General features: G+C 35.9%; 1 protein-coding gene across 7 annotated transcripts in view; it reads left to right on the top strand.

The window, feature by feature from the left end:
* Positions 1–25,597, top strand: part of R3HDM1 (R3H domain containing 1) — a 185,661-nt gene that overhangs the window by 41,680 nt on the left and 118,384 nt on the right. For 3 of the 7 annotated variants that reach the window (XM_036743011.1, XM_036743008.1, XM_036743013.1), the window contains exon 1: positions 18,203–18,359. The exons of the other annotated variants lie outside the window; for them this stretch is intronic. The gene's annotated coding sequence lies outside the window, so the exon portion shown is untranslated. Of the gene's footprint in view, positions 1–18,202; positions 18,360–25,597 lie in introns of those variants that run through there. 7 annotated transcript variants of the gene reach the window in all.

Raw genomic sequence — 25,597 nt, 5'->3', positions numbered from 1 at the left:
ACTACCAAACTAAGCCAGATGGATATAACAGTATCTTTATGTCTGGCAGAGAATTTTGCCATATTTTGCTTATGGATTAATTGAATTTGAAGTCTCCTAATTTTGGCATTGTCTTCCTATCTTCTCTTGAAAGAATTCTGTTACTATTGTCTTTCTCTCATCCTCCAGAATGGCCTGATAGTCATAAATAGAAGTATATTACTTTAATGGTGATTTTAATAGCGATAGACTTCAAGAGTCAAGAATATTAATATTAATGTGGATATGGACAGTGAAGGTCATGTTCTTGCTCCACTTCTTTTCCTCTCATTAGAGATGCCAATTTCATCATGGTAGTGACCAAACATAGAGAAGAATCCTCTAGACTGGGATCAACTTGAAGGCATATTAGACCAATAACTATTTTACCGAACACTTATTTTTGCCTCACTAGTTCAGAAATCCCTAATGTGGGAATTAAGGTGCAAGGCCACTTTTGGCCCTGCATGCTCTTTTGCAACAGCTATTTTGAAAAAGTATGTATAGGGCTGTTGGGATTTTTTGGTGGGATGGGGCAGTGTTGCACAGACCTTGCTGATTGAAAGTTAAAACAAAAGAGTAGATTATGCATGCCATTGAGCCAGCAAGGTAGTCTGTGGATAGAGCATTGGGTCTGCAGTCAAGAAGACCTGAGTGCAAATGCAGCCTCATACATTCCCTAGCTGTGTAGCCTGAGGCAAGCCACTTCACTTCTGTCTCCCTTAGTTTCCTCAACTGTAAAGTGGAGATAAAATAGCCCCTTCCTCCCAGGGTTGTTTTATGGATCAAATGAGGTATCTGTAAAGTACTTATCCTAGTACTTGGCAAATAGAAGGCTCTTAATAAATATTTATTCCCTTCCCCTTGTCTATTAATTACTTGTGTGTGTGTTTGTATACATAGGTATATGTGTGTGTATATATAGACATATATACACACAAAATCACATGCTTATGTATGTACACACACACACACACACACACACACACACACATATATATATATACTTACAGTACCCTAAATGACATACATGTATATGTGGTATGTGTGAATGTTATATGTGTGGTTTGGGGTGCTAAAGTTTAATGTAGTAGAACATGTAAAATAATATCTTTAAACAATTCTTTTTTTAAAATGTATTATATGCTAAGAAAAAAAATTTAATGTTTGTTAAAATTTCTACAGGGGAAAAAATGTCCAAATCTTAAAACTAAAGTTCCTAACTCATGCAGGTTTTCCCAAACTGCTTTATGCACCTTCCATCTTTGCGGTTAACCACCACTTTCTTTGGTATTGCTTTTGTTTTTCCTTTAATTTTTGGTGTATTATAGAATCATTAGTTTTGTGTAACTCTTGAATTTCTGCTGCATTCACTAAATTTTGGACTATCTCCCTCCACCAGTAACTAAAATTGTATTACAAATTTCAATATGGAACTTAGAGTCATAGTTCACTGAGGGATCCCAGAGCAACTTTTACATTACTAAATTCCCCCAATACTATATCTCCTTCAGACCTACCCAGTTTCCTCACTTCACAGCTATCTACCCATTTCCTTCAGTGACAGAAAATGTAATAACTTGGGCAGAAGTTTGAGAAAGTGGTTTATCAGCTGTTGAGACTTTGACTATGTTCAAAGGGTAAGTAGCAATAGGAGAAAGGACCAAGGTATTGGAGAGTAGAAATGGTATCTGCCGTTCTTTATGTATGTAACAGTTATATCCGAGGCCAGCTGTCCAATTCTAATGCACCTAACTTGCCAGCATGCTTCAGCTATCCCCAGCACATATTCCTGTATTTTTCCCTAGTCTAGATAAAATAAAAAGCAGTAGAAACTCAAATCAGTGAAGTGTTTCAACTTACCAGCTCTACTGAAATGTCGAGTTGAAATTATTAGCAGAAGTGAGATTCAGGTATCTTTTACCAGGAGTCACTGTAAAGAGTTATAATCAGTGCCATTTGATTAAATTTATGTTCATTTTATCTGTATGTAATTTTATCTACATGTAATCTCATTGCGTGTAACATGGTGGTATAGTTAAAAGACAATGTAATAAAATAGATGCTTAAGCATTGTTGACACCTCTCAAAGTTAGCGTAGCCTAATTTTTCAATGACCACCTTGTTGTGGAAATGAATATCAAATGAATGATGACAGACTAGTAGGCAAGCTTCTAATTTACTAAATTAAAGAGAAAGGGGATTGCATAGGCTTAAATCACATGATGTGCCCATTAGGTATGATAGGCAGGGTCTGTAAAATATTTTACTGTTTTTGTGTTTCATTTAGCTTGCAGCTGGCTCATGTCTCGCATAACTAAATTCAGTATGAAGTGTTGGGCTTTTGCACTGATAAAATCATCAAGTTTCCCACCCAGTGATGACATAGATTTCAGTTGCTTTCATTTGCAGGCTGTGCTTTTATACATTTTTCTATAGAATCTTCTTGCCATTCCAAATTCAATTTTTTTTTTCAAATTCAATTTTTTGATTAAAGTTTTCATGATTTCATGAAGGTGGACACTTTTAGGATACTACCTTTTTCCCTTTAGTAGCTGACCAGATCATCACACCTACTCTGATTATATTCCTCCTTTCTCAATCTTGACCCCTTAGTGAACCAGTTCCACCTTACACCCATCTGCTTCTCTAAAATCCCTTGCTCTCTTGTCCTATCACTGTTCACATCTTGCCAAACCCAATCCCTGGGTTATTTCCACCATCTGTCTCCTTCACTCCTATTTATATGCTGTTGACCTGAGCTAGAGAAAATCATAAAGCCTTGCTGTTTTTGCATCCGCTACAGTTAATGTTATCTTAATTTCAGCTAGGCCCTCACTGCAGCAAAGCAGTCTTTTTGCTAGTCCTTTTGCTCTTCATTGATTCTCTAAGCCCTTCTGCCCAGTGGATGTTCCAAACTTTTTCTTCTTTTCTTAAGCTTCCCTCACCCACCCTGTAACATAATCATACTTTACCAAGAAAATTATTCTCTTCTCTATTCCTCTTCACCTCAACCCCTTGACATCATTTCTATTTCCTCCTATATTCCAGTCTCTGATGAAGAAATGCCCTTTCTTGCCTAGGCCGACTTCGGCTCTTCTCTTTGTTGTCTTGCTGTTCTTTTTAAATCTCCTTTTCTGGTTCACCTTCCATATTTCTTATATTCACTATGGATGTAGCCCAAACCTTTGCCCTGAGCCTTCACTGGAAGACATTTAGCTAGGCAAAATTCACTACCCCAAGACAGCTCCCATTCTACTTCAGCTTAGCTCTATTCATAAACAAATACCTTTCTTGCATCAAAGCAAGATCTTTCTAACTCTGCAGCTTCTACCAGGTAAGTACTCTTAGTTCTGTCCTCTGCAGAAAAAAGTAAGGAAAGTTGGAGAGAGCTAGTATGCTTCTGCTGCCATATTTTTTTTCAAGGCAAAATATCCATAGTTCATAGGATCATAGCTATAGAGTCTTGGAAGGGAACTCAATATCATCTAGTCCAAGCCTTCCATTTTAGGAATGTGAAACTCGAGCCCCATACAGTTTAGTTGACATTTCCAAAGTAATATGAGCATCAAGTAACAAAGCTAAAATTCTAACTTAGGTTCTCTTATGGCAAATCTAGTACACTTTCAATAGTACCATCTTGAATTCTCCCAGTATCCTAGTGCATGAGGTGGTGAAATATACACTAAATGATAATAAATACTTTTGATGAAGTTTTTGATTAGACCTGAAGAAAATTGTTTAATTTCTTTCTTCGGTTGTTTATCTTATAAACATCCTCTTCCTGTGAATGCTCCCCAACTTTTCCATGACATGCTAAAATGTGGTTTCACTAGGCCAAGGTTCTATAGGACACTATGACCACCTGTGCTCTGCATATCATGCCTCTCTTGGTGCAGCTAAGATCACAGTAGCTTTTATGGCTGCCATGACACACTAGTGACACTAATTAACTTTACAGTTCTCTAAAACCTCTAGATGGCTTTATATCAGTAAGGCAAGATTCATGACCCCAAAGATGATCATGAACATGCCTGAATGGTTTAGAATCTCGAAGTATACGAAATTCTCTAGGTAGAAGACAGAGGAAGTATAACATTTATTTAGACACCAGAGAATCCAATCCCAGGACCAGTAATTCCAGTTCCATATAGTAGCAATAATATTCTAAAGCCAGTAAGCCCACCTCAATGTAGCAACAAGGAAATTGTAACACAATATTATAGCAAGTAGCCATGTCATCCTGTAACCTTCCCACCTGCTAGGGCCTTCCTGTAAACAGTCACTCACAAATTCTAACTCTCTACTCAGCACTCTCTTCTGCATCTCTGTAGATTCTGAATTCTTCCTCCTCCTCCTTGGGCTGAATTCTGATTCCTGTAGCTCTCTGCTTCAGTGTCCTCTTGATGGCTGCTTCTGAATCCTGCAGCTCAGTTCTGCTGCTCTCAGTTCTGGACTCACTTTTTATACAGTCCTAGCTGGCATCTGATTGACTAGAACTCAGTGCACTGGTCTTAGCAACTCTCATTAGGGCCCTGAGGGCTTCACACCCACATCTGCTTTACTGGCAAAAAGGTGTAGGCCTGGGGCCTAATAGCTAGTTAGTGAAAGGGTGTGGGCCTGCACCTAATCTGGCCTCCCTTTTTTGGCCCCACCTGAGGCCTATTCAGTGGGCGGGAAAGAGGCTTCTTTAAAGGAGCTGTTAATGCCTTATGTCTCACTATCTTGTACTTGTAAATGTCTTGTTTCTAACCTAAGAGTAGACTTTATATTTATCTCCATTAAAATTTATCTTATTTGGCTTGGCCCACCATTCTAGCCCCATCATAGTATCAGTCCTGATCCTTCTTGATGTCTCTCCAATGTTTGACACCCTTGACCACTTCCTTCTCCTCTCAGTACCCATATGAACCTAGGTAAATTACTTAATCTTCCTCAGCCTTAATTTCCACATCTGCAAAGTGAAAGGGTTGAACTAGATGGCTTCTCAGGTCCTTTCCAGCTTTAGATTTAAAATCCCATGATCCTTCAAACACTAGATCTATGATCTAGTTCATCAAGTCATTTTAGTTGAGGCCTTAATAATCTTTCACCGGGACTGTTGTTCAGCTTGGACTCTCAGCCTCCAGTATCTACCTTTTCCAGTCTTTTCTTCACATGTGTAGTAGTGTCACCATGCCTGGAAAACACTGCTTCTTCATTGCCACCTCTTAGAATTCCATCCTTTATTTAAAGCCTAAGTCATTTGTAGTCTTTTACGGGAAGCCTTTCGTGATGGTTCTAGTTGTTAGTACTCTCTCCTTTAAGTTATTATTGAAACTGTGTACTTATCTGTTTGTATATTGTATCTCCCTGGAAGAATGTAAGTTGCCATAGGGCAGGAAACTATTTTCTCTCCTTCCTACCCCTAGCACAGTTCCTTGTATCTAGTAAGTTTATAATAAATAATCACTGGAATTATTTCTTAACTGGAGATGGAAGAGATAACATTATTAGCCTGGTAGGCAACTCTTTGTCAACCTTTCTAAGTTATAAATAGTAAAGAGGCCTTAGAGTTAGTTCTACATGATAAATTACCTTTTTGTGGAAGCAGGCATAGTTGCCATTCATTTGGGGATAAGAAAAGAATAAAGCTTGTTAATACAGCTGTGAAGAGCTTCCTGCAACATCTGTAAAAAATGTCTGCCTCTTTCATCATCAGATACAGAAAGCAAAATACCTTGATGTCAGTGCCAGCACTCATCAGATATTAATATTAAAAGTAATTTGAAATTTCCATTCTTCACCAATGATAGAAATGAAGTTGGGCAACTTCCAATTCTTTTTTTTTTTTAACTTATTTATTCTTAGTTTTCAAAATTCACTTTTATAAGATTTTTGAGTTCCAAATTTTTCCCCCTCCCTCCCCTGACCCTTTCCCAAGACAGCATGCAATCTGATAGAGGCTATACATGTACAATCATATTAAACATATTTCCACATTGGTCATGTGATAAAAAGGAATCAGAACCAAAGGGAAAAACCACAAGGGAAAAAAAAGAGAGAGAGAAAATAGTATGCTTCTATCTGCAGTCAGACTCCATAGTTCTTTCTCTGGATATGGATAACATTTTCCATCATGAGTCTTTTGGAATTGTCTCAGATCATTGCATTGCTAAGAAGAGCTACGTCTATCAAAGTAGGTCATCTCACAATGTTGCTGTACCTATGTACAGTGTTCTCCTGGCTCTGCTCACTTCACTCAGCGTCAGTTCATGTAAGTCTTTCCAGGTTTTTCTGAAATTTGCCTGCCCATCATTTCTTATGGAACAATCGTATTCCATTACATTCATATGCCACAACTTGTTCAGCCGTTCCCCAGTTGATAGGCATCTCCTCAATTTCCAATTCTTGGCCACCATAAAAAGAGCTGGTATAAATATTTTTGTACATGTGGGTCTTTTTCCCTTTTGTGTGATCTCTTTGTGATACAGACCTAGTAGTGCTATTGTGGGATCAAAGTGTATGCACAGTTTTATAGCCCTTTAGGCATAGTTCCAAATTGCTCTCCAGAATGGTTGGATCAGTTCACAATTCCATCAACAATGCATTAGTGCAGCTTCCAATTCTGTCTTTTTCTACTTTTATGTAATTTTATTTCTTAACTCATTGTATAAAAATTAACTTTTTCCTCATATGTGACTGCTTTACAAAGATGAGCTAAAGAAGCATTGTCTTTCATTAATAGGGTGTTCTTTACTAATTTAACTTCATCATGTTAGTGTATGTTGAGTCTGCTTAAAGCTAGAAAACACAGATATACCAAAAGGAGTATTTGGTCTTCAGTTTATCATTTTATTTTACTTCAGAAATGGTTCTAATCAAAATAGTTAATTAACCTTCCTATACTGGAAGCATCAACCTAATAAAAGAGAGCTGTGAATTAGACTTTTATTGACCTACCAACTGATACTGATACTGTATAAGTCATATCACCCCTTTTTTTGTATGGAAGATGGTAATGATAATATACCTGTTTTTTCCACTTCATTGACCTTGTCCTGTCATTTATACCTTCTTTGTCTAACTTTTTTGAGCTTATTATTCATCAGTAAAACAAGGCAAGTTGTCTAACTTTTTTGAGCTTATTATTCATTAGTAAAACAAGGATCATATTGGCACTGTTTATCTCATCTGTTATTTTTTGTTATTGGTTTTTAAAATGTTATTTATGCTTGTTTCCCCTTTCATTACTGTCACTCTGACAACCTCTGCCCCAGTAAAACTCTCCCTTGTGACAAATAATTGATACATTGATCATGTATGAAAATATATACCTCATGCTACACTTCTAATCTAAACTTCTTTGCCAAGAAGCAGAGGCCATATTTTACCAAGATATACTTTTTCCTTAATCTTCTGAAATCGTTGATGAGTCGCTGCACTGAGTCCTGAAGGTTTTCATTGTCATTTTCCCATAAATTATTCTAGTCATCAAGTAGATTGTTTTGCTTACTTTACTCTGCATCAGTTCATAAAAATCTTCTCAAGCTTCTTTGAATTTTTCATATTTGTCATTTCTTAAAGCACAATAATATTCCTTGCATTCCTGTAACATCACAGTTTCTCCAGCCATTCTCCAATCAGGTGATTGGCACCCACTTAGTTTCCAATGTTTGCTACTATTAAAGTGCTGCTATAAATATTTTTCTGTGTATGAGGTCTTTCCCTCTGCCTTTCAGCTACTTGGACCATGTGTGCAGTAGCGCTGTTACTGGATCAGAGGGTATTTGCAGCTTAGTGACTGTTTTTTTTTTTTTTAGCATAGTCCAAATTATTTTTTTTAGATCATAGAGTTGTTCAGATGAAAATGCTACATAAACATGAATTATTTCACTGCCAGATTTTTTTTTTCTTCCTTTTGAAGGCATAAGAGAGAAAGGGAGGAGTCTATATTTTCTGCCTCTGTTTGATTACCCATTCACTCCTCAACCCATTGCAATTAGTCTTCTGTCTGTTACTCCACTGAAATTGGTGTCCTGAAGGTCACCAATGATCTACTCTCCAAATCGAATGGCCTTTCCTTAGTCTTCATCCTCTTTCAACCCTCTGAGCAGTGTTTCTTACTGTTGACCACTTCTTTTTTAAGTTGTGTATTTCTTACAAGTAATTTTTTGTACTAAATTAACACTATTCTTCTTTCTCCTCTTAACCTTTCTGACCTTTCTCTTTTTCTCATTCCCTCTCACCTAAAAATGAGTGTTTTTCTGAAATTTTTTTCTCTTTTCTTTCTCAACTATCTCATCTAATCCCACAGCTTCTACTACAACTTTTATGCTGATAAATCCCAAATTTTAACTATAACCTCAATCCTCCAGAATCGCAGACACACATTTCAGGCTGCCAATTGGGCATCTCCGCTACATCTTGTGATACCACAAAATCAGTATTTCTAAAGCTGAATTTTATCTTTATCCCAAACCTTAATCCTCCTTATTTCTGTGAGTTCTACTCTTTTCAAAAACATTCTGTAGTTCCCCATTTCTTAAGTTCAGGTTGTTCTACGTAAAAAGTAGATACAAAATAGGTATATAATGAAATATTAACCAAATAAGCATAAGGCAAGTATGGTACAATGGCAAGAACACTGGCTTTGGATTTGTAAGAACTATGTTCTGCCTCTGGCTCTTACTGTATCTGTGACTTACTTTGGGCAAATCATTTAATTTCTCAGTGCCTCAGTTTCCTCACAAGTAAAATAAGAGGATTAGGCTAATTGATGTCTAACGGCTCTTCCATCTCGAAATTTATGACCCCTTGATTCTGAGTGGCATCCAAAACTCTCTACAGTTTGGTACCGATTTACCTTCCTATTCTTCCCCTCCATACTTCATCCAAACTGGATTGCCCTCTTCTTCTCTGGACGTGTACTATGCTAAGATCATGTTATTACCTGTGTCTTCTCCCTGCTGAATTTCTACCCATCTGTACTCTGCTGATATATTAATACTTTCATGAAGCTGTCCCTTCTTTTTCAAACTCTCCAATCCCTCACTGGGAGTTCCCTCGGTTTATGAAATAACAGATTTTTATCTTCTCTTTTTGTCTTGCTATTATCTCTAATTATCCTCTCTGCCCTATTTGACCATCAGCTCTCTGAGTGCTCCTTGACTTACCACCCCTAGCATCTCTCATACAACATTGTGTATCTCATGAGCACTTACTGTTTGTTGAAACAATGCAGCAACATAAAATTTAATTAGGCATATCTTTTGAACCTTTTTATATATCTGTGTGTCAATGTAGTTCAGATTTTCCATCGAATAAGAAATTTTTTCACCTGAAGCACTTAACAATGAGATTTTTTTTAATTTTTGAGGAAATTCATTTACTTACTCACTTGGCATCTTTCCAGAATATATTAATAAAACCAGCACCAGAAATATTGCTGGTAACTATCTTTTTTATGTGAAAGTTCCTTCTTAATGCCCCTCGTATTGTTTTTAACAAACTTTTTTTTGTCTGTATTCATATCTTCATTTCTCCTACTCAGTTATCTCCTGAACATTTTCTGTGAAGTAGTCCACCCCTAAAAATCCCATGCCATACTGTATTATCTCTGGGTTTAACTTGTTTTATGTATTTATGCTGCCAACTCTTAATTTGTGCAACTGGTACATTTCTATGTGGAAATCACAATCTTTCAGACTCAGTAATCAGTCCATAAATATTAAGTACCTGATTATGTGTCAGGCACTGTGCCAAGTGCTGGGGATACAAAAAGAAGCAAAAGACAGTCTCTGCCCCCAAGGAACTTACAATTTATTGGGGGAGAAAACATGCAAATTATACAATCTGTGTACAGGGAAAAAAAAAGGCAACAATTGAGAGGGAAAGCGCTAAAATTAACAAGGGTTGAGAAAGGCTTCTTGCAGAAGATGGGATTTAGTTGAGACTTGGAGAAAACCAGGGAAGTCAGTAGGGAGAATTGAAGAGAGAGCATTTCAGGTATCTGGGAACAGCCAGAAGAAATGGCCAGAACACCAAGAGGTGTAGTGTCTTGTTCTTGAAACAGCCAAGAGGCCACTGGATTGAAGAATATGTGGTGGGGAGTGAAGTATAAGAAAACTAGAAAGGTAGGAGAGGAATAGGTTATGAAATGCTTTGAATGCCAAATAGATCATTTTGTATTTGATCCTAGAAGTGATAAGGAACCACTGGAATTTATTGGTGGGAGGGGGCGGGGGAGGAGGTGAGCAATCATCAGACCTTTGCTTTAGGAAAATCAATTGGTGTCCAAATAGAAGATGGATTGGACTGGAGAGAGACTTGAGGCAGGCAGGCCCACTAGCGGGCTGTCTCCGTGATCCGGGCATGAGGTGATGAGGACCTGCATGAGATTGTTGACAGTGTCAGAAGAGATAAGGAAGAGTATTTGAGAGATGTTGCAAAGCTGAAATTTACAGGCCTTGATAACAGATTGGATATGCAGTGAGAGATAGGAAGTGATGGATAACTCCTGGGCTCTGAGCCTGAGTGAGTGGGAAAATGGTATTGTCCTTTACAGCATTTGGGAAGGTGTATGTTGGGGTGGAAGGGTTGGGAGGGAGATGGAAGGATGTTTAGGGGCAAAGATAATGAGTTCAGTTTTACACATGTTGAATTTAAGATGTCTTACTGGATACCCAGTTCTAGATGTTGGAAAGGTAGTTGGAGATGCTAGATTAGAAGTCAGGAGAGAGTTTGAGGCAGAATAGGTAGATTGGAGAATCATCAGCATACTGATGGTAATTAAATCTGTAGGAGCTGATGAGATCACCATGTGAAGTAGTAGAGAGGGAGAAGAAGGCCCAGGACAGAATCCTGTGGGATACCTATGGCCATTGAGTGTTATCTGGATGAGAATCCAACAAAGGAGACTGAGGAGGCAGGGGTCAATGCTTTAGATGTCACCATGTGGACAAAGAATAGGGTTTGATGAGAAGCCAGAAAGAGGTGAAAAACCCATAGATTATGAATGAATAAGGCGATTTTGGAATCCTTGAACATGAAGGTAGTGCATTTATGAATGAAGGCAGGATCAAGGATATGGACATCTTTTTGTGTGGCTAAGATAGGGTGGGGAAATAGGTCATGGAAAGTGAGTAAGTTGATGAACTGAGTAGTTAGAGTGTTTGAGGGAGACTCTATATATGTCAAACTCTCCTGGTATTGGGGTAAGAGTTGGAGAGAGAAGAAAAAAATTGTGAACTATATACTGAAATATTTTAGGAAGGAAGGGGAGTGACCTGGGAGTTAAAAGGAGGAGTGGTTACTGAATGATGGAGGTAGGGAGATAACCCAGAAATGGCATTGGGGAACAAGGAATATTCCAGAATTATTGAGTGTGATTCCCATCTGGCAAATCATGTTACTATAATCTAATAGCTTAAATCTAAAAGCTTAAAACATGAATATTTCTAAATAAAATAAAATTACAAAATTACTTCAACAAGTTAGGAGAAATCAACAGAAATATAATACATTTCCACTTAAAAAAAAAAGCAGGCACCCTTTTTTTTGATATCAATTATTTTCAAATATATAGATATATTCCTCCTGTCTTCTCTCCAACCAGTAAGCTTTCCCTTTTAACAAAGGGAGGGAAAAGCAGGTAATACTAATACATCGTTTGTATTTGATAAGATATAAAAAATTCTACACATTCTTTTGTTGGAGAGATAGGGAACTTCTCTGAAGAACTTTGGAATTGATTGCGACAGGGGAGACACCAGCACAGGACTGCCCAGCATGGCATGCCCCTCATCAGAGAAGTTGCTGCGCTCGATGGGCGAAGTAGATTTGAAATAGCTCAAAAGAAGCAGGAGATAGCAAATTTAGAGAATCCACCCTAAATGTTCACACGGACTCTTTGTGTCTAACCTGTAGTAGAGCATTCCAAGCTTGTACTGGTATGATCAGCCAAAGTCAGATACACTGTAACTTGGCTCTAACATAGTGATGTCATTTTGATGCTCCCCGAGAACAAAGGACACCAACCAACCAGGGGAATGGGGCCTAAGCATACTTGTACAGTGTTATACAGAAGGAGGAAATAATGATGATAGTAGCTAGCAATTATATAGCACTTAAAGGTTTTGCAAAGTGCTATACAGATATCTCAATTGATCCTAACAATGATCCTGAAAGATAGGTGTTACCTCCATTTTACAGATAAAGAAACTGAGGCAGGCAAAATTTAAGTGACTTGCCTAGGCTTACACAGCTAATAAATGTCTAAAGATGAATTTGAATTTAGGTCTTCCAGACCCCAGGCCTGGCACTCTACCCACTGTGCCACTTAATCTTAACGAAGAGACTGTGTTCTGTTGGAACACACATACACTTTAGTACTTCAGTGTATCTGAGATCTCATTGATATAGATAGTCCCTCCATTTGGCACCAATTACCCCCTGTTTATACCTTGTCCTATTCTTTATACATATTCTTCCATAGATTCCTCCCTCCATAGACAATCAAGCCAAGGTACTAGAGGCCTTTCTCTAGGTTTTTTACATTTCACGGGTATCAGTAAAGCTACATTAGTGTTCTGCTGCTTATGTCCACTTTATCCTAGATATATAGCTTGTTTATATATTGTCTTCCATAGTAGATTATGAGCTTCTTGAGAACATGTATTGCCTTTTGTTTATATCCACAATGCCTATGCACCTGGCGCAAAGTAGACATTTAATAAATGCTTATTGACTTAACTGACATCTTGAGTTGTCCATTCTGCTTCACCATGAAAGTGCCTACCTGTTTTGGTGAGTTTAAGATTTTTCTCTGATAAAAGTCTGTTGTCTAAGATATATAGAGAACAAATACAGATATAAAAAACTACAAACCTCATTAGCTCACAACTGTAGTCAAAGGTTAAGAATGCACAGCTTTCATTGAAAAAATGCTGCACATCACTAATATTTAAGAGAAATGCAAATTAAAACAACTCTTAACGTTTTACCCACACTTCCAAAATTGGCATAGTTGACAAAAGACAAAAATGGTCAATACTGGAGAAGCTTCAGGAGGTCAGATAAATAAACTGTGAATTGATCCAACTGTTGTGGAAAATGTTTGGAATTATGCGAAAAAAAATTATTAAATTGGTCATTTACTTTAACTCGCTGTTCTCATGCACCAAGGAGATCAAAGACAGGTCCCATAGATACCAGAATATTTATAGCACTTTTTGTGGTTGCAAGAAACTGCCAACAAAATGTGTTCCCATCAGTTGGAGAATGGCTAAATATATTTTGGCATATGAAAATAATGTAATATTGTTATACCATAAGAAATAACAAATGAGTAATTCAGGTAGACATAAAAACTTATATTTACCTTTATAGAAGACAGAGCCAAGGGAAAAATGCATACAATGACTACAATAATATAAATATAAGCAACATTAGAAGATATTAGCATTCATATTAGATAAAATGACTGGTCATGGTAGAGGTTTAGTAGATTTATGAATATAATTGCATATGATGTTAAATATAGTCGATCTAACTTTGCTCAGCAGTTTTTTATTTTTTAGAAAAGGGCTTCTGAGGGATGGTGTGTTTTTTGAATTAACTGTGGTATAAAAGCAAAGAAAACTGCAAGGGAACTTGCTTAGGTCTTTGATTCAGGTGAGACTAAGGACACTGTCATAATATTATTTCTTAATTTTTACAACACAGCTGAGGCCTCTCAGGACAATATGTTCCTACATCTCCCCTTCCCTAACCACCACCCCCACCTCCCCCCCCCCCCCCACACACACAGGTTTTTTTGTACTGAGCACGAATCTCAGTGTTCTTTAATCCCAGGCTCTCATTTTGCAACCTCTTTTTTTCGTTCTTTAGGGTGCGTATAATCCATAGCAAAATACACTACTCTAATTGGTTTAGTAGAAATGGGCAGCACTCCTCATTTCACATTTAAAGTCAGATTCAGTGAAACAGTGACATGAAGAAGAAAATGTCCTTCTTCAACAGTGTACCAAATGATAATGTTGAGATAGTGCCTTGAATGTGTGACAGGTTATATTGGTGGGGTTATAGAAAAAGCTATGCAGTAGGTGGAGACAAAAACCTAGTGTTCAAATATACTTGAATCCGTTCCTTCAGTCTCCTCTAGAGTTGCCAGAAGGCTATGGAAATTTTTACAGCTCACAGAAATCAAAATAGTCCAATTAAAGGACAATTGGAACTTCTAGAATTTTAGATAGTATGACCCCTTATGCAATAACCATTAAAAAATTTGTGTCCCTAAAGAGATCTAAGAGACAAAGGACTTTCATATACAAAAATATTTATAGCTCTTTTAGCTGTGGCAGAACATTGAAAAACGGAAGAGACACCCATCAATTAGGGAATTATTGAACAAGTTATGGTATATGAATATGTTGTGCTGTAAGAAATGTTGGAGAAGATGGTTTCAAAGAAACCTGGGCAGACTTCTGTGAACTCATGCAGACTAAAGTAAGCAGAATCAAGAAAAGAATTTATACAAAAACAACAGTATTGTAAAGACAAATCTGAAAGATTTAGGAACTTTGTTCAATACAGTGACCAGAAGATTAAGCATGAAATATGCTGCCCACCTCCTGACAGAGAAGTGATGAACTCATTGCAAACACATACACACACACTCTCTCTCTCTCTCTCTCTCACTCTCTTTCTCTTTCTCTTTCTCTCTTCTACAGAGGATAGGCTACTCTCTTAGAGGCAGTGACTAGTAAGTAAGAGCCCTAAGTAGACTTTTTCATTTTGGGTGAGACAGAGTGAGTCAAACAGAATGAACTGGTAATGCATAGGTTATTATCTGGATCACAACTGTTGTTATTATACTTCACCCCGAATCCACTCATCTTCCAAACTTCCCTATTATGGACGTTGGAGGGAGTAAAGGGGAGAGAAACTCATCCTTTTAGTCACAAAGATTTTCATATCCTTAGTGTCATTTTCAGCTCCTCCACTCTACATATTCAGGCAGTTTCCAAACGTTGTATTTTCTACCTCCGTCTCTCACATCTGTCCTTTTCTCTTTACTCTAATAGCTACCACCTTACTTCAGGCCTTTATCACCTACTGCATGAACTATTGCAGTAATTTTCTTACTGATCTCTGCTTCAAGTCTCTCCTCTTTAGAATCGGTCTTGTACTCAGCTACCTAAGTGATTTTTCTAAGTATTTCTATTTCATGTCACTCCCCTACTTTTAAAAAATCCAGTGACTCTTTATTGACTCTAGCATCAAATACTGTTTTATCTTATCTCATCCTTTTTAAGTTTCTATTTTTATCTGTTTTACAATGTACCTAATCATTAGTACAGTGGTACACGTATATAACTTACGTGTGTGTGTGTGTGTGTGTGTATGCGTGTGTGTGTGGTGTGCTCAAAAAATGTTTTAGTGCTAGGGGTATAGTATCAAAATTAATTTACCTTCTACTAATTCAGTATTTACAGTGAGTTAAAGTTTCTTTTTTCCCCACACATGGTCATGCTAAGAGGTCCTTAAACTATTTTCTGACACTTCTATAAGCAATCATTTATATACAAAAAGAATGATTTTCAGTTCTTGTACTCTGATGTATTCATTAAAGTCACCCTGGTACAGATTGTCTATGTATATGGAGGGGTAGGGAAGGATGGAGGACGGGTCTCTGGATCTTTGCATTCATTTGTGTGGTGAATTCCTTCTGATGCAAATCAGCTACTTGTCTATAACATTGTCTCTTCTATAAAGAATCTATACTCTTTCTGATTTTAACCTTTCTAAAAAAGACCTATTTTGATTATTTGTGGTAGTTAGTCCTTCTGGTGCAGCTAGTGTTGCAAGCAATCAAAAAAGAATACTGAAGTTAGATTTTTTTTATTATGACTTCATAGTTTGGTTCCTAATTAAGATCTTTTTTCTTCCTATCAAAACTGCAATGTTCATTTTTCTGCTATTCACAAGACTCTCTAGAACTAACTCCTCTTCAAATAGGGTAGAACTCCTCTTCTTGAATAACAGAACCCCTTTTAAAGTATTCTGTAATTCAAAGTTTGTATTAATTCCACCTACTTTCTCAAAATTAGTCTGAATTAATGAGGTATGATTTTATTTATTTCTCTTCGACTAGAGCCCAGGGAAAATATAATTACATGGCTTAGGTGCCTTTGGGTTCTAAATCTCCTAAATCAGTGGAACTGAGACTTTCGTCTTTCCCCAAAATATATAAACAAGTTAACTTGCCATTCTCTAAGTTAATCCAGGTGGGTAACTTCCACTATGAAAACCTTAAATAGGTATAGATTGGTGGCTCAGTTTATAGTGTTAAGAGAGTTGCCTGTGGCACTAAGGGGTTGGGACTTGCCTATGGTCATATGTCAGTCAGTATTTCAGTTGCTGGAGATTGATTCTGCTGCTGGCCCTCTATTCACTATGCTCTGTGGCTTCTTAAGACTTCCATTTACCTGTATCATAATATAAATTTTAATTATTGTTTGTCATGAAAATGACCTGTTTGTTCATATATTTTTTTAAAATGTCACATAAGAAAAATATTTTTGCTTCCTTTATCCTATCTAGTCTACATCTAGAAGTTATGCTGTGACAAGTAAGGGATGTAGATAGCTCAAAGCTTAAGAATCCCCTTTGAGGTAATAGAGATCATTGTCATAAATTTTTCCCTTTTCAATCAGTCCTAAAAAGTTCAGGACATAATAAGAAATTATATTTGGAAAATTGAAAATTATAATAAAAGTTTAAATCACTCAGTATTAGGCCGATTAGTCCCGACTACAAGAGGCCAACTCACTTTAAATATGTTATCACTTTCTTGATATGAGAATGAGTAATGAATTTTGTGGGATGGTATAGATTGTCTCTGCAACTATCTGCAAGGCCAGACCAGCACTTGTTTTTGAAACTAGAATTAAAAAAAAGTTTCTTAAGCCATAATGCTAAAACCTTTTCTCATTAATAGCAGAAAATATATGTGTGTATATATACATGTATAAATATATTTGTCTAGTACATAGAACAGTTAAGTTCTTCTAAGCTATAATCACATTTCAAATGCATCCAAACCCTAAAGGGCTTGACCTTTTAGTTAAAAAAGAATTCTTCTGGAGATGATGTAATTTTGGCTAGTATCATATATATCTTTCAAGTACCTCAACCGCTTTATAAGCATTATCTGATTAAATCCCTACAGCATCCCTGTGAGGCAGATGGAAAGAACGATCCCTGTATCACAAAGGGAAATAAAGCCACATAACAGTATGTGCCTGCATTACAGGGTTAAAGCACTGTGCAAATGTGAGTTGTTCTTGTTTATAACAATAATAATAACATGGCTTTAAACTAATAGCAAAGTAAAAGGGTAGAATTCAGATTCTGGAAACAGGAGGGGAATTTTTCTTAAAATTCAATGTTATAACTACTTATATAGTTATTTTTCTATATTTTGCCATCTTTTTGTTTGATTGGTCTGCTCATAGTTCTTAAACATCATTATTTTAATTTATTGTATGGTTGATTCCATTCTTTTTAAATCTCCCACTGAGCTAATACAAGCAGCAAGTCTCTGACATGAGGAAAAATGTCATCAGAAGTCTGCTCCATTGCTATCTCCATCTGTTGGTTTAAAGAAGTAATGTTTTTGCCCAAGTGAGCCAGAAAGATTGATTTTTAGTGAAACCAAGTTAAAAACTAAGGAATTAAACTGTCACTGTGGTTTTTTTTTTAATTTTAACCTATTATAAGCTATGGCAATTACTGTCATCTTTAGTTTAGACTTCAAATACTATTAAAAATTGAGATGAGAATTACATTTTGAAAAAAAATTAATTCCATACATTAATTCCATACATCTTGTTCTGTGAGGAATTAAGGAAAAAATAGCATTTTCTCAACTTTTCTTCTGTGGTAGAGAACTGGGGGTGTCTAACTGTGTTAAGTGGAATTTTAATAGAGATAATGATCAAAAATCCCTACAGCCATTTCAAATTCACAGTTTCACAGGATTTTGCATCACTTGCTTCTGAATTGCTAATGAAGAGCTCAATATAGCTTCTGATGCATTTCAGTTTTTCTGGGTAGTGACTGGCTGGAGTGTTACTGACATCACAACATACAGCTGTTGATTTTCTATTGTCTCTGAGGCTTCACCAAGTGCCTTAACAGACTGCTCTAGCAGGTACCTACAAATGCCTGACTGATCAGCTGAGGATCTGTTCGGCAAGCTCTTTAGAAGAGCAATGCAAATTATTAGTATAAAGGTACTATGGCAAGTACATCTTCAGTAACTCTGCGTTAATGAAGTATATGCCAGTATGATGAAGGTATGTATCCTCTAATATATTCTCTATAGAAAAATTGGAAAACAGAAAATGTGAAGAATTGATTCCATCTGCTTAATACCCTCATTTTTTGCCAAGTACATGAATATGTGTTATTAAATCATCATCATGCCAAAAATCTCAACATTTTTGTGATAGCAAATGTATCTTTGCAAAAAGACTTTAGATTGAAAATTAGAGAAAAGAGATTACTCTTCCTTTCAGTTTGGTAAATAATTCATGTATCGAAAAAGATTTACTTTTTCCCTTGCATTCCATTATTGAAAAGCATAACTGTAGTTCTTGCTTAGGGTTTTCTTTTGTTTTATTGGGTCGGGAAAGTGGGATCTATGTATATCTCTGTGTCTATGTATATCTTTGTGTTGGGAGGATCTTGTATTGTATCAGTAGAACAAATGTATTCTCTGGAAAGGGACTTTTTCAAATTCATCTTTTAAAAAAAGGAGATAGGGCATGCTAGATATATTTAAACCTATATAGGAAGTACTTTACCTTTTCTTTCACTGTAGAATGAATCCAGCACGGGGGAGAATAATATATTTTCCTTTTGAAATTAGCAAACCAATACTATTAGCCTCAGAATTCATTATGTCATTTTCTTGTGGAAGAAAGGTAATTTTTAAAGTTCTCATAATAGAACAAAACCTAGCTGTATTATTGCTTTAATTAGCATAGCCAAATGTCATTTTTAAAAGAGAATGTTAATCTAAGTACTGCAGTAATTTTAAGGGCATCTTGTTTTAATTAGGCAGCCCAAAAACTCTTTTGGCAGTTATCTTGATAATTATCTGTTGATCCTTTTATATGATACTTTGAAAATGGAAACTACAGGTAAGAATAATTAACTAAAGGCAGTGAATGTTATTGATGTAACTGAACACTATTTTGTAAGCTTCTTAAACATTTGCTCCAAAATCATTTGCTTTCGGCCTGGGGTAAGTTTGCATTCCTAGCTAAATTAAAAAATAAGCATAAGCATAGTATTTTAAATAAAAAGTTTATTTTTGTGAAGCCCTTATTTTAATATTAAGAATTAAATTGCTTTCAGAGATGGAGAGTTGAAGTGGGTACAGGGTAGAGGAATTTTAGTAAGACTCTTTTAGCAAAACTCATTATCTTTTGCTTTTTATGACTTTTTCATTCCCAACTAAAACTATCAGCTATTCACCCCCCCCCCAAAAAAAAACCCAAATGCCTAAAGAATTTTGAGTTTATAACTTCAAATGCTATGAAAGGTTATTACTTCAATAACTCCTAGTTTTTGTCTATCTGGATTTTATATATAACCATAAGAGAAAAAAATGTCAGATTAATCTATCTTCCCAAAAATGAATGTTCTTTCTTTCCCAATGTCTTTGTCTTTCTCTCTTCTTCCTCTGCCTTCTTTCCTTTTCTTTTCTCTTTACTTACCCTGAACATACATCCATATTATTTGTTTTCAGGCTTATGCCAAACCCTCATTTTTTTCTTCAGAATTAGTAGATGTCATTCATTCTGGAGACCTACTTGCTATGCAGAAATTTGGTAGCCTAGTGAAAGCGGTTACAGTTTGGCACGAATTATGTAAAACTATTCCCAAAAGAAACTATAAATGATTACATTGTTTATTATATTTTTAAAGTGTGGATTTTATGTACTAGCAAGTTTCTGAATACTAAGAGGATTACATAGGTTTCTAATAAATTAGAAACATCAATTATTAGACACTTTTAATTAGAATTTCATGGGTTTCCCCTTAAAACATAAAGTTTGTTCATTGGAAATTTTTAAATTGAAGAATAATTTCTAGATCTTTAGAGAAAGCACTTCTTGTAAGAAATTAAATGGAATTTATTCTTAGTTTGCATGTTTATGGATTGTAATACATTTAGAGTGCAAATGCCAGGTGTTCTGGTACTTTAAGATTCTGTCTTAAGACTGACTTGGGAAGAAATCAAACCCCCTGACTCTGTTTAACTACTGTAAAATAGAGTATTAATACAAATTTTGCCAGTTCTTGTGATATCTGTTCATATCAATAAAAAGTATATTAAAATGTATGTATTAGATAGACTAGAATTCTGTGTGGCTATCACTTGAGAAATAATCTGAACAGATACATTTGAAAAGTCTGTCTTTGCTAATTACACATAAAATACACATGAAGTCTGAGAGGACTGTGTTTAATTTCACATAAGAAATGATGTTTAAAATATAACTGAAATTAAATTATTGTCTTGGGTTTAATATTCGTACCTAAATGAAGGTGTTGTACTATGTGGCCTCTCGGGTCCCTTCCAGCTCAAGATTTATTGTCCTGTGGTATCTTAACTCCATCTACTGTTTTCAGAAAAGAAATCTTAGAATATTGAAATATGTTGTGGTTATTCTTAAATCCTACATGATTTTAGCAAAAAAATTCTGAATTTCCATATTTTGAGATTTGACTCATGTTATTTTTTCAATTTGAAGGGCACCTCAAAATAAAGAAATTGAACTAAGTGGCCTCTACTGATGCAAAGCTGAGGCTCAGACAGGTGAAGGGACTTGACAGTTACTGAAAGAGCTAGGATTAGAACCCAGGTCTCCTCATGGGTCTGATTAATATGTATGTAAGGTTTGAGCTTTTTTGTTTTTTTATTTTTAATTGAATTCTCATTCAGAAGAATGGAATTATGAGTGAGTAAAGAGAAAAGGGAGAAAATGCCACATTTATTGCAAATCTGCTTTACAATATTAGTGAAATTTAGACTTCTGTAAAAAGACATTCTACTTAGTATGCAATCCATTGCTTATTTAACACCAATTTTTCTGATTGTTTCAATTATTGTAGTTACATTTTATAACAAGTTCATAAAATTGGGATTTTCATGATTAATTTTTAAATGAAGAAATAAAACACAGGAAAGTAGATGGCTTGCCCAGTTGTGAAATCTTTTTATTTTTTTCCTTTGAAAATAATCGCGTCTTAAAATAGATCACCTAGCCTAGATTTCTACGGAACAATTATTGCAGCCATTCTGATAGCTTTCTGTAGATATATGTTAGGATATTACTTAATAATAAACTTTACACTATATACAGCATTAAAAGCTTCAAAGTGGCAATGGTCTTCTACAAGGAGCTCTTTTAAAAAAAAATAACCAACAACCATTTGCCAGGCTTGCCAACAACTCCACCTGTTATATAAGTACGACTTTCTTTTATTAAACCCTCTAGAATGCTAAAAATAGAACCCTCTCTTTCATGCAGATCCTTTTCTTCTTTATTCTTCAAACGATTGTTCCTGTGATACCCACTTAAACAGCTTGACTATTTCATGTCATTTGCTGCAGAATAGGGGAGAAGATACAGAAAAAGACCAACTGTCTGTCTGCATCACCCCATACTTGTATTTTATATTGGCATAAGTGAGAAGGGTGAATCTTTTCATTTAAAAATGGACTAGGATATTATAGAATCCTAAGATTTAAGCAATAGGATTTTAGTGATTTTTTAGCTGAAATTTTTTTATCACAGACAGAAATTTTTTATCATAGACAAAAATATATATAATGCTACATAGATGCAGTATGCTTCCCCGTAATTTAACTCATTTGAGCCTTTTAACAAATCTTTCAAGTAAGGTGACACAGTGATTCAAGATCTGAGAGAAACTGAGAGTTGAAAAATACTTAAGTATATTGCTTTTTCTCGAAGTAGCCCTAGCCAAAGATACTTAGGCTTTTTCTTCTAAGAATTTTGCAGCTTATGAGGGAAGTAGTCAGTCTTTTTGTGCCTTGGGTACATTCTTCTGTGGGGGTAGAGGTAAGATTTCTTGGATACCTTGCCCCTTTCATCCAATCTGTCTTTCCCCCTAATACCTCATTGCCTCTTTTAGATAACACCTTCTACCCCACCCTCACCTTTGTGGCAGAGGAATGTACCACCTCCTGTGTATATATTCAGAGCCTCTGGGGTCCAAAAAAGGAGCTGCGAAAGAAGTCTAGGGATAAACTATCCTAGGTAGACCTTAGTAATCACCAAAAAAAAAATTCCCCATGGAATTACTAGGTGGGTTCATACTTTTTATACTTTTTAGCAGTCAGGGATATTTGAAGAATTGAAAGCTTTTTTGAAATCAATAGGATAAGAAATACAAACATCCTTAGGTATGGAAATAAATACAGGCTCTTCATTTTTTTCCTTTCCCACCTTCTGAGCTTTAGATAGTCTATTGAGCATGTTTAAAAATATGCAATTAAATTACCCCCAACAGTCTTCATGAATTAAATTGTAGGACTATGCCATTACAGTCTCTAAGTTCCTGTCTAAAACTTGGTACTAGCCAAAAAAAATCCTATTGGGTAGAGTATATGTGTGCTTCCTTCCCGGTCCTGGCTCTGCTTTAGGAGTGATTGAGAAGCTTTGACAAAGCCCCTTCTAATGAGAAACATGGGCTGATCCCTGTAACAGCAACTTAGACACCAGTAACTGGTTTTTAAAGCTCAGGCAGGGGAGTCCTGGTGGGATAAGATCCTATTGTGAACAAAGCAAAAGCTTTTCTTGACCAATAAAAGAAATGAAAGAAATAGGGACAGCAAAACAGAAAAAGAAAATAGGATTAGGTTTTGCTGGTTTTAAAAAATTTTTTTTATTATTTCCTCATTTAATGAAATATATATCAACCAGTCACATGTTGTAGGTACAGAGCTAGGTTCAGGGGATATAAAGACAAAAATAAACTGTATCTGCCCTCCAGGAGCTTACATTTTATCAGGAGAAGCAAAACATCTATGGTGATTGGCAGCATGGCTTAGTAGGGTATTTGACTTGGAGTCAAAAATACCTGGGTTCTGATTTTACTTCTGACACTTAATAATTGTGTGTGGGCAGGTCCCTGTACCTCTTTGTACCTTAGGTTTTGCTCATCTGTAAAATGAGAGCATTGGACTCAAATGACCTTGACTTTCCAGCTCTAAATCTATAATCCTGTGGTAAGTTTATACAGAGTGAGTACACCAGCAGCCTCATGTGAGCTTCGAAGGTGAAGATGAGGAGAGAAAGCAGGCCAAGCAGAAGCACAGAGATGGGAGGTTGAAAGTTATGTGTAAGAAATGGCAAGGAGGCCAGTTTGGCTAGATCATAGAGTTTGTGAAAGGGAATAATATATAATAAGCCTAGAAAGGTAGGATGGACTTAGATCTCAAGTCAATTAAATACCAAATAGAATTTCAGAAATATAACCAGCAATTACATATATGTGCAAGCCTATGTGTCATACAAACTGATGGCATGCATATACTAAATGCTGATCAGCCACTGTTATGTATATTTCTCTTCCGTCATGGCAGAAATTATTATTCAGTCCCACACAGCTAGCTATCTATCTCTGTTCAAATAAGCATTAGTGTAATGGCTGATCATTCACATCTTTGTGTTGGGTTTTTTTTTAAATCAATATAGCCTTTATTTCTGACTACAGAGAAACAGAAGACTTTTATGATCTTATTTTTCCATTGACCTTGGGAAATTTTTGTTCTCTATTTTTAATAGTCTAACTCAAGACTCAGCTTAACAGTTATTTTGCTTCAAAGTTGAGAGATCTAAAGTAATGTAACAACAAAATGTGGTATGAGAAGCAAATCATGTGTTAAAATATCTGAACTCTAGTAAACCAGAAGTCTTGTCAAGTTATTCATAATGCAGCTACTATCACCTTGTTTTTTAAAAGATCTTTCTGAGGTTACGGGTGCAAGGAGAGGAACATGTTCTCTTAGTTGTGATGTCTATTAAAAAATTTTGGCCTACGCACTGTAACTTTCCTGCAGCTGTTTAGGTCTTTTTGCTAAAAATATTAACAGGCCTCACAATTTTTCATGTATTTGGGATAAACCTGTTAAGACTTAACACTTCCAAATATGTAATACGACTTTTCTCCCTGGCAGCTGTAATGAAATATCTCTTCATTGGCTGAAAAAAAGGCTATATTTTAAAGCTTTGGAAAGTAGCATTTTTATTAATATTAATAAATGAAATATGGCAAAAAGATGCAAGTATTACTCTAGTGATTCTAGTGTCTAGTCCTAGAATAGTAAGTGATATAGAATGAGACCTTGAACAAGTAACTGAACCATTTGTTCTTACTTCTACAAAGGGCTAATGATAATACTGCATGTCTGCCAGGATGTATTGGTGGTGACGTGCTTTGATCTCAGAAGAAAGATAATATGTAAATAGACCCTTTAAATCAAGTCTAGAAAGAAGAATTATTGAGCAATATTTTCTTTGTTTCTTTTCAGGATTTTAAAAGACTATCCTATTGCTACCAAATTAAGCAATTAATTTTTTTGAAACCAAGGGAAAAAAAAGAATAGAGAGCAAATAGTTTGCCTCATTCTGCATTCAGACTGCATAATTCTTTCTCTGGATGTGCATAGCTTTTCCCATCATGAGTCTTATTGGAGCTGTCTTTGAACCTTGCATGGATGAGAAGAGCCAAGTCTATCAAAGTTAGTCCTTACAGATACCATGTGTCTGTAATTGTGTATAATGATCTCCTGGTTCTGCTCTCCACATTCAGCATCAGTTCATATAAGTCTTCCCAGGTTATATAAGCAATTAGTTTTCATTACAATTAAAATTATTACTGTCATCTAAGTATTTAAATTTATCTGCAGGAAAAAATATTGACTAGTGAAAGTATTGGTTTTATATAATTTAGTTAAATATAGTTTATGTATTTTGGTTTGTATAGTTTGGTTATGTTATATTAATGACAGACTTTTGCTGAATGCTGATAGCCTTAATTTTGGTGTTCCCCAAAGTTCTGTCAGCAGACCTCTTCTCTGACACTAAACTGTCTCGCTTGGTATTCTCATTTACTTCCACAGTATTAGCTCATTTCCCCACAGATTCCTACAAAATGTGTATCATCATTGTCTATACTTCCATCCGTGCTTAAGAACTGCGTGCCCAGGGACCTATAGAACACCTGCCTGTACCAAAACTTCCCAGTAGCACTTCAGATGCAACAGTCAAATTGATCTTTCCTCAACAACCTGCTCATTGTTTTTGTCACCATGCCTTCATCATTTTTGTCAGTGGGCCAGCATCTGGCCATTCTCTAATGTTCAAAATCTTAGTATTTTTAAATTTTCCTCCTCTCTACATTGTCAGTTGCCAAGTGCTGTCAGTTCTCCTTCCATAGCTTTTGGATCCATCCCTATCTTCATTATCATTACCACAACTACAGTATAAGC

This window comes from Trichosurus vulpecula, chromosome 2, assembly GCF_011100635.1.
Source record: "Trichosurus vulpecula isolate mTriVul1 chromosome 2, mTriVul1.pri, whole genome shotgun sequence".
In the NCBI taxonomy this organism is placed as follows: Eukaryota; Metazoa; Chordata; class Mammalia; order Diprotodontia; family Phalangeridae; genus Trichosurus; species Trichosurus vulpecula.
Note: the sequence above shows the minus strand (reverse complement) of the source record. Positions and strands in the feature narration are given on the sequence as shown.